Here is a 9,569-nt window from a genome sequence, read left to right as displayed (position 1 = left end):
CCCAGTCCACAAGTGCGACTGGGAGAATTTGGCACTTTACGGGAGACTCGCTGTCTGTTGACCAATGGCGCGCATGCCCAGTGTTGCCCTGGATTATACAAACAGTGCCATGGGGTACAGGCTACAATTAGTTGTGTGTGTCCCACGTTTGGTCAGAGTGGTTCCTATGTTGGAGTCCCAGGATGGCTAGTACAGCTAGTATTTTCTGGTTCCCAGAAGGGGCGGGACTTTTCATCCCAATTTAGACCTGCATGCCCTAAACAAGCACTTCAGGGTCTACAAATTATGAATGCTCATGGTTGTTGCAGTCAGTGCGCCCGGGCGATTGGTTCACCTCCATCGATCTAAAGGATTTGTTCTTTCATGTGGCCATAAAGCCCCCTCACAGGAAGTTCAGAGTTTCTGGTCCTCTCTTTGGGCTTTCCCTCTCGTCTCACACTTTCACCAAGGTTGTAGAGGCGGGTTTGGCATCCAACGCGGTGTCTGGGCTCACAATATTGGACTACATGGACGATTGGCTTGTGGTAGCGGAGTTGAGGGAGCAGGTGCTGTTTCACAGATCCATGCTGGTTTCCCATGTTCAGTCTCTAGGTTTCATAATGAATCAAGAGAAGAGCTGTTTGACTTCATCTCAGCACATTCCATTTCTGGATCTCGAGTGACACTCACTTGAGAATCGTGAATTCTTGTCCCTGCAGGGGGAGGCCATTTTCCAGCATTGCTCGCCCCAATTGGATGTCACTGCCCCCAGTGCAGCCCACAGTGTGCTTACGGCTAGGACAGGAGAGGGTCATTAGGCAGAGCACTGATTTCGTATCCCAATAGCTGTGTTGTACTGAGTTGACCGACTGAAAGGGAACGTACAGTTATGGCTGTACCTAAACAAGGTACAACACCTGTTCGGCCCCGCGCCGCCCAGTTCTGGACTCGGTGAAGAGCGGTACTGAATTGAGGGAATGACTCCTCGGGTTTATCACCTGTGTAAGGCACGGATTCCGGTGAGGCACGTGTTCATTGGCCTTGTCAGGCGTGATTCTAATGTTCTTCAGTAGAGGGAACTAGCACGTGAACTCCCCATAGCTGTGTTGTACCTCATTCCCTCCTTCAGGGAACAGTAGTTAAAGCAATAATTGTAAGTTTTGCACATTCATCTCCTTCTAGGCTTGGCTGGCCTTGGTAGTAAACCTTGTGCGATGGTTGTCTTGGGAACCTAATAATGGAAATGATAAGAGGCTGTGTGCACTCTTTTAAAATCCTTTATACAAAATAGTGTCAGGAATCAAAATGAGAATACTGGCAGAGATGAAGACCCGCACACTGAAGAAAAAGAGGAATAAATCCAAAACTGATGCTTAAATGCCCGAAAGTTCGTAGTGCAGTAAAGTGCATAAATGAAAGGTGAAAACAAAACACAACTTTTCGGCATCAAGCCATCATCAGTGTGAAATGGTGAGCACACAAACCATATGAGGTTGTCACATGATCTGGTGAGCAAATCTATACATGCAAACAAGTACAGGAGTGGACAGAGATATACTGTATCAATATTATTACTTTTATATGCTCTATACAATGTGAATAAATAACACAGGACTGCAAAGGGTCTAAAAAGAATTGTAAAGGGTCTGACACAGGCCCTCCATCCAAGGACCTACAATGACAGATAAGCCAAGCAGTTCACAATCACTCACAGATGTAGCGTAACCAACACAACTGATAAACCACACTTGCTTCATATATATCCGTCTGACTACACCAAACTTTACTTCATCATCAAAAGATGCAACCTATCTGCTCTGCATCAACACCAACGATGCCACACATCTGTTCAGGACGCTCATCAGAATAATAATGCACAACGGCTGCACTTAACCACCCATCGACCCGAATCCTTTCCTTCTTCCAATTCAATATGGCACATTTGTTAAAAGCCAAATGCTGACAGGGCAGCAAACTGCTTATTAATGATCACCTCCAGCAGGTGTTCCCTGGCTTCCTATCCTTTGACCTTTCCTTCTGAATGAGACAGTTGATGGACTGCCACAGGGCCCAGTCGGATGAGTTCCTTCTGGTCCCGGACGTGTCAGAAGGACACACACCACGGTTTATGGATTGTTACCATGATGTCGTTATCATTGGTGGTTTCAAAGGTTCCAAGGATTGTTGAGATATTTAATCGTTTGATTACTTTTTTGTATGATGTGGTTTTAGCAGTAAAGTAGAAGAGCGATAGTGGAAGAGAGACAAACTGTCTTGATCCCTTTTTGAATAGTGCATTGGACATATTTATTCTCTATTCTCTTCATCTTTAGCCTACTGCTTCCTTCCTTCATCCTGACTTTCAAGTGAGCCACACTACAAATCATACATACATGTAGTTTGACATATCCCCAGGACAGGCTTATTGATTACAAATGACACATTGTCTGCAGCCATGTCATCATGAAGCATGACCTGGAATCCTGAGGCAATGCATTACTTGATGCTTCAATAAAGTTTTCCCAATCGTGCCTTTCTCTTCCAAGACAAGCGACAGTGTTTGACTATACCCTCTTGACCAATGCATCACGCTGGGAGAAACAAAAGCACCAACTTGCCTAAGAATGGCTGGGTCTCTGCATTATTGTACCTGAAAGAAAGGTATGTTTTTATCTCGGTGTCCATGTACCATTGAACAGCACAGACTCCTCCAATCATACCAAGAATCCTTATTCATTCTAAGCAATGTGTGTGTTTAGGAGATAGCATGGGATGCTGCTTCTAACGCTTGGTCTTGTCTGCTCCAGTAGAAAGCTTGCTGAAAGGGAGCCTGAATATGCCTCACAGAGAAACCAGCGGTGACTCTTCTCAGAAAGGGCCCTTTGGAGAGGGTTTTGCAATGACCATCTCAGAGGGAGAGAGACCGGTCCTATTAGTGCTGCTGTCTCACACTGAGACCATCTTAGCTGGTTGGCGGCAATTAGGCTACTTTCATAATGGCAGCTGAACATATAAAAAGGCACATATATATATATATATATATATATCTATATCCACCACATTAGCAAATGGTCTAAATATGCTTGATGAAATTGTTCGTTTTTAAGGACCTCACTAATTGACCATTTTGTGCTGGACTTAGGGACTATGCTGCTGGCAGCCTCCCTGGTGTTCGAACTAAAAGCATTCTATTTGTTTACTAGGGTCAAGGCTTTCTTAATCTTTTTCTTGATCCGTTTACTTTTTTTACTTCCTCACTATTTGTCCGTACAGGATGTTGTGACTGTAGCATTACCAGCATTACCCTACTGTCTAGCTAGTTTCCAGCTGACTGATCGTTCAGTCAAACTCAAGCAAACAGGAACATGTCAGGGGATTTGCTTAAGAGCCGAGCAGGAATGTGCAAATTACCATTAAGAAGAATGCAAACCTCTATTGTAATGTATCTCAATGGTTGCTTGCTAAAATACCCTCTAAATGATGAAGCATTTGATCAGATTTAGCCCCAATTACGCGTATGACGGGCTCAGCTCAGACTCCCTAAGGACAACGATAAATACAAACGGCTTGCGCAGCTCAAACCAACTATTATGGGACAGCCATTTAAGACACATTGCATTATTTCCCTACTGGATTACAAATGCAATTTCACGCAATCACATGTCAGGCTTGTCCGGAAATGAATGAGAAGCATGCTAAAAGCCCTCAATCGAGCGTATGGTCAGACAGTGGGAAGGTTTTTCAGCCTAATTCATGGTGTCACTTGCATTAAACATCTGAACTCATAAGCAGTAATTGGAATGGATCTAAACTTAAATTAGATCATGACGACACAAATATTTTAACATTGTCTATTGTGCAGGCATGATTCTTTGATGGCTATTATGATAGCCCATTAGCCAGATATAGTTGACTTGATTACCTCTGCACAGTGCAACATCAATGTTGTAAATGGCAGTAGAGTAATATCAGTTCTTATGGTTACAGAGCCTCTCACAGTTACTTTGTCATAGAAGTAGCTACCCTAATAAGCTTGTCCTGGTAATCGCAAAGCCAACCTTCCGCTCAACCTGGTCTCAGAGCATTTCTTACTTTTCTGTTTGTAAATCCGAGTCACTCCATTTTGTATAATATGTTAAGTTTGGTATGGTTACACAAGACAGATGGATACTTAAGGAGGAGGGAGGGTGGTTGGTCCGGGTTAGGGCTGTGGTGGTCATGAAATTCTGTCAGCCAGTTATTGTCATGCAAAAGACTGCTGGTTTCCCGGTAATTGACCGTAAATTAACATAAACAAGTTTAGCATCTCCAGGCCTCCATGCATACAAGCTGCATTCAAGCCGCTGATGTGTGCCTTTGGAACATCAATTTAATATACATCATCACAATAAATCCATTATTTATTTTTGGTCAGGTCTAAAGAAACATATGAATAAAATGTATTTTAGAAGAACAGAATATAAGTTATCTGGACATGCTCCATGCCATAGGCTCTAGGCTTGTTCATTTAGCTGACAAGACATGCTTATAATAATATCCAAGATGTCGTAGCAGTGCAGACGTGTTTTGCCATTGTCACATGTAAAAAAACAAAAAAGTTGTCTTTTTTGTATATATTTCAATCTCTTTTTCCATTTTTTAAATTAAATATACCTCCCGGCAACCCAACTCACCCAATTGTGATACGGATCTGCTATTTTTAGACCTTATAGCTAGAACCTCCATCAGAAGCTAGCCATCAGATGCTAACCAGCTAATTAGATACTAGCTATTTAGTCATTGTTAGCCACTGCTAGTGGCCTTTACCTTTAGCTCACACACCAGCCGCTTTTAGCCTGGATATTACCCCCCACTCTGCACAGCGCGATATCAACCCTGAGCATATTTGACTGCTTTTCTCCACTACTTCATCAGATTCCTGCCGTAAGCTCTGGACCATTACTCCAGAGTGGCCCAGGCCCATCTCCTGGCCTGCTCAGTGGACCCTATTATCACTCGGCTACACAGCTGATGCCTCCCGGACTCTTCACTAACACAACTAGAAGCCACTACATCACCGGATTCCTGTCGTAAGCGCTGGACCTTTGCATCGAATCATCGCAGCTAGCTAGCTGCTACCGAGTGGCTATAGTGGCTAACGCCCTTGTCCCGAAGCTAGCACCAGTTAGCCTCAAGCCAGGCGCAACTCCCGGCTAGCAAACAAAATTACTCCAGCTACAATACCTCTTTTGCCAATTGGCCTGGACCCTTTGTCGAGACGGAACCCCGCCGATCCATCACGACTGGTCTGCCGACGTAATTCCGTCCGTTGTGCCCTCAACCGGCCTTTGTCGAATGTCATTGAAGACGCTTCTGCTAGCCCTGGCCTGCTAACTTCAGGAATGCCGTGTCCCCCGCTTGCTAGTGTAGTAACGACTACCTAACGGCTTCCCTGTTTCATCTATTGCTGTTCACTGGACCCTATGATCACAAGGCTACATAGCTGATGCCTGCTGGAGTGTTCATTAATCCCGGTACTCCATTTTTGTTTATTTTGTTTATCTGTCGGCCCCAGCCTCGAACTCAGGCCCTGTGTGTAGTTAACTGACCTTCTCTGCCCATTCATCGCCATTTTACCTGTTATTGTCTTAGCTAGCTCTCCCAATCAAAACCTGTGATTGCTTTATGCCTCGCTTTATGTCTCTCTCTAATGTCAATATGCCTTGTATACTGTTGTTTAGGGTAGTTATCATTGTATTATTTTACTACGGAGCCCCTTGCCCCACTCAACATGCCTCAGATACCTCTTTTGTCCCACCTCCCACACATCTCTGGAGGCACTAGCATAACTAGTGCCTCCAGAGATGCAACCTCTCTTATCGTCACTCAATGCCTAGGTTTACCTCCACTGTACCCGCACCCTACCATACCCCTGTCTCTACATTATGCCCTGAATCTATTCTACCATGCCCAGAAATCTGCTCCTTTTATTTTCTGCCCCCAACGCACTAGATGACCAGTTTTGATAGCCTTTAGCCATACCCTCATCCTACTCCTCCTCTGCTCCTCGAGTGATGTAGAGGTTAACTCAGGCACTGTGTATCCCCAGGTGCTCTCATTTGTTGACTTCTGTAACCGTAAAAGCCTTGGTTTCATGCATGTTAACATCAGAAGCCTCCTCCTTAAGTTTGTTTTACTCACTGCTTTAGCACACTCCGCCAACCCTGATGTCCTTGCCGTGTCTGAATCCTGGCTTAGGAAAGCCACCAACAACTCCGAGATTTCCATCCCCAACTACAACATTTTCCGTCAAGATAGAACTGCCAAAGGGGGAGGAGTTAGCCAGCAAAGTTCTGTCATACTTTCCAGGTCTATGCCAAAACAGTTCGAGCTTCTAATTTTAAAAATGAATCTCTCCAGAAATAAGTCTCTCACTGTTGCCGCTTGTTATAGACCCCCCTCAGCTCCCAGCTGTGCCCTAGACAACATATGTGAATCGATTGCCCCCATCTATTTTCAGAGTTCATTCTGTTAGGTGACCTAAATTGGGATATGCTTAACACCCCGGCCATCCTACAATCTAAGCTAGATGCCCTCAATCTCACACAAATTATCAAGGAACCCACCAGGTACAACCATAAATCTGTAAACATGGGCACCCTCATAGATATTAACCTGACCAACTTGCCCTCCAAATACACCTCGGCTGTTTTCAATAAGGATCTCAGCGATCACTGCCTCATTGCCTGCATCCGTTATGGGTCCGCGGTCATCACTGTCAAACTATCCCTAAAACACTTCAGCGAGCAGGCCTTTCTAATTGACCTGGCCCGGGTATCCTGGAAGGATATTGACCTCATCCCGCCAGTAGAGGATGCCTGGTTGTTCTTTAAAAGTAATTTCCTCACCATCTTAAATAAGCATGCCCCTTTAAAAAAATGTAGAACTAAGAACAGATATAGCCCTTGGGCACTCCAGACTTGACTGCCCTCGACCAGCACAAAAACATCCTGTGGCGTACTGCACTAGCATCGAATAGTCCCCGCGATATGCAACTTTTCAGGGAAGTCAGGAACCGAAACAAACAGTCAGTTAGGAAAGCAAAGGCTAGCTTTTTCAAACTCCAAAAAGGTCTGGGACACTAAAGTCCATGGAGAATAAGAGTACCTCCTCCCAGCTGCCCACTGCACTGAGGCTAGGAAACACTGTCACCACTGATAAATCCACGATAATCAAGAATTTCAATCAGCATTTCTCTACGCCTGGCCATGCTTTCCTCCTGGCTACCCCAACCCCGGCCAACAGCTCCCCGCAGCAACTTGCCCAAGCCTCCCCAGCTTCTCCTTCACCCAAATCCAGATAGCAGTTGTTCTGAAAGAGCTGCAAAATCTGGATCCCTACAAATCAGCTGGGCTAGACAATCTGGACCCTCTCTCTCTAAAATGATCCACCGCCATTGTTGCAACCCCTATTACTAGTCTGTTCAACCTCTCTTTCCTATCGTCCGAGATTCCTAAAGATTGGAAAGCTGCCGCGGTCATCCCCCTCTTCAAAGTGGGTGATGCTCTAGACCCAAACTGTTACAGACCTATATCCATCCTGCCCTGTGGCTCAGTTGGTAGAGCATGGTGTTTGCAACGCCAGGGCTGTGGGTTCGATTCCCACGGGGGGCCAGTACACAAAAAAAATGCATGAAATGAAATGTATGCATTCACTACTGTAAGTCGCTCTGGATAAGAGCGTCTGCTAAATGACTAAAATGTAAATGTAAAGTCTTCAAACGCCAAGTTAACAAACAGAACACTGACCATTTTTGAATCCCACCGTGCAATCTGGTTTCGGAGCTGTTCACGGGTGCACCTCAGCCATGCTCAAGGTACTAAACGATATCATAACCGCCATCAATAAAAGACAGTACTGTGCAGCCATCTTCATAGACCTGGCCGAGGCTTTCGACTCTGTCAATCACCGTATTCTTATCAGCAGACTCAACAGCCTTGGTTTCTCAAATGACTGCCTCACCTGGTTCACCAACTACTTCTCAGATAGAGTTCAGTGTGTCAAATTGGAGGGCCTGTTGTCCGGACCTCTGGCAGTCTCTATGGGGGTACCACAGGGTTCAAATCTCAGGCAGACTCTTTTCTCTGTTTATATCAATGTTGTCGCTCTTGATTCATTAATCCACATCTACGCAGACGACACCCTTCTGAATACATCTGGCCCTTCTTTGGACAATGTGTTAACAAACCTCCAATTGAACTTCAATGTCATACAACACTCCTTCCGTGGCCTCCAATTGGTCTTAAACACTAGTAAAACTAAATGCATGTTCTTCAACCGATCACTGCCCGCACCCGCCCGCCCGACTAGCATCCCTACTCTGGACGGTTCTGACTTGGAATATGTGGGCAACTACAAATACCTAGGTTTCTGACTAGACTGTAAACTTTCCTTCCAGACTCATATTAAAACCTCTCTTGGGTATGTGGGACGTAACCGTCCCACCCGCGGTACACACTATCAACAGCCAGTGAAATAGCAGGGCGGCAAATTCAAAACAACAAAAATCTCATAATTGAAATTTCTCAAACACACAAGTATTATACACCATTTTAAAGATAAGATCCTCCTTAATCCAACCACAGTGTCCAATTTCAAAAAGGCTTTACGGCGAAAGCATAAATTAGATTATGTTAGGACAGCGCCTTAACAAGAAAAACCACACAGCCATTTTCCAAGCAAGGAGAGGCGTCACAAAAACCAGAAATACAGCTAAAATGAATCACTAACCTTTGATGATCTTCATCAGATGACACTCCGAGGACTCAATGTTTCAAAATACATGTATGTTTTGTTCGACAAAGTTCATATTTATATCCATAAACCCATTTTACATTGGCCGTGATGTTAAGAAAATGTATTCCCACCAAAACGTACAAAAATACTCATCATAAACATTGATAAAATTTACAACAATTATTGAAAGAATTATAGATACACTTCTCCTTAATGCAACCGCTGTGTAATATTTTAAAATAGCTTTACGGCGAAAGCACATTTTTCAATATTCTGAGTACGGAGCTCAGCCATCAAAGCAAGCTATACAGTTACCCGCCAACATTTGTCTTGTGACATTATTTTAAATTATGTTATTTTATAGTAAGAAGATTATAATTGAGCTTAGCTGAATAAAATAGAAAGTTTATTTTTCCCATTCCGGAGCAAGTGCGCATATGAAGTGGCTATGTTGAGCGTAAAAGTGATCATTTGAAACAGGACCTAATATGCTAGAGTTAGCGTTATTTGGCAACTTAAGTTGTAAATGATACAAACCTTAGAATAACTTAGAAATTATAATATATATGGGCTGCATGATGCGACTATAGGCTATGGATGATTTGAGGAAGCCGGGAAAAAAGCTTGAGCTCTGGTCCTTGCCTCAGGCTGCACAGCTGTTCTTTCATCAACTGATCATATTTGAACCCATCAGACTATTCTCAATTTAATCTTGTCTTTACTAATATGTCAAATTCAGTGGCGGTCGGTGCCATTTAAGATGAGGCTGGACGATTTCGTTTTTTTTCATGAGCATGGCCTTATTTCTATTACAA

This window comes from Salmo salar, chromosome 11 (assembly GCF_965601325.2).
Source record: "Salmo salar chromosome 11, fSalSal1, whole genome shotgun sequence".
Classification (NCBI taxonomy): Eukaryota; Metazoa; Chordata; class Actinopteri; order Salmoniformes; family Salmonidae; genus Salmo; species Salmo salar.
Note: the sequence above shows the minus strand (reverse complement) of the source record.